This window comes from Gossypium arboreum, chromosome 4 (assembly GCF_025698485.1).
Source record: "Gossypium arboreum isolate Shixiya-1 chromosome 4, ASM2569848v2, whole genome shotgun sequence".
Classification (NCBI taxonomy): domain Eukaryota; kingdom Viridiplantae; phylum Streptophyta; class Magnoliopsida; order Malvales; family Malvaceae; genus Gossypium; species Gossypium arboreum.
Genome location: NC_069073.1, coordinates 64,213,068 through 64,214,213, shown reverse-complemented (window position 1 = coordinate 64,214,213; position 1,146 = coordinate 64,213,068).

The window sequence follows — 1,146 nt, the reverse complement described above, 5'->3', positions numbered from 1 at the left end:
GGTAGTTATGTGAAGCATATGAGAGCAATCTATGAGACTATTCCTACGATTATGTGACATCGGATCAGTGTGAGAGGTTATGTGAAATCATACAATATATCTATGTCACATAAGCTCACTTTTATGTGAAAGTTTATCTGCCTATTGTATATGATGAGATGTGCATATTCGGTAAAAGGGATGGTATGCCCGAAGGAAGAGTGAAATAAAATACGAACAACTATGTTATAATTTGATTGTTATCTGTTGACACCTGCTTAAAACTTACTAAGCATCGTAATGCTTACTCCGCTTACTTTGTTTTCTCTGTTTTATAGATATCATTGCGAAGGTTACTGTGGTCGGGATCGTCAAGAACTAGTCACACTATCACTATCCACTGCTTGTTACTGTTATGTTTAGAATTATTTTATGGCAAGTATAGAATAGACTAGTGGTGGAAGAATATTTTTGGTTAATGTATATAAGCCATGCGAAAATGGCATCTTTTGAATGTTTACTCAGTGAAGTTTAAATTTTCCTCCGGTCATGCTTAGTACTTATTTAAATGAACGATCCTTATTTCAAGAAAAAGTTCAAAATTTTACTGTTCTGACATGAGTTACAAGTCCGGTAATGCCCCTTACCTATTTTGGCGACGGTTACGGGATAGGGGTGTTACACTTGATCGGGATAAGAATAAAGTTTACGAGGATTAAGCTCGTCTTCATCATTTTGTATCGTGGTAAGTACATATGTAACTAATGTGTTAACAAAACTTACTTAAAAATACCTTGATGATATACATGTGCAATTAGCTTATTATGGATATGTATCTAAAGTTTAAATTGTTGCCATGAATTCGTAAATGACATGCTCTTCGAGTATAATACGTTGCGAGCAAATGCAATGCTATTCGGTTAAACATGAAATCTCGTTGAACCCTGTATATAGCATAGGATACGAAGGGGCATGTCATGAAATTTATGTGGTCTGAACTCATGAGTTGAGTCTGAGTTCATGAGATGAATTTTATAGGTAACATGGGTCCGGGTACTGGCTTTGTGCACAGGGCTGTGAGTGGCTCAATGAGCAAACGTTACAATAGCCATAGGGTTTGGGTCCTTACTTGATAAAGGCTCGTGAGTAGCTCAAATGTGAGCACAT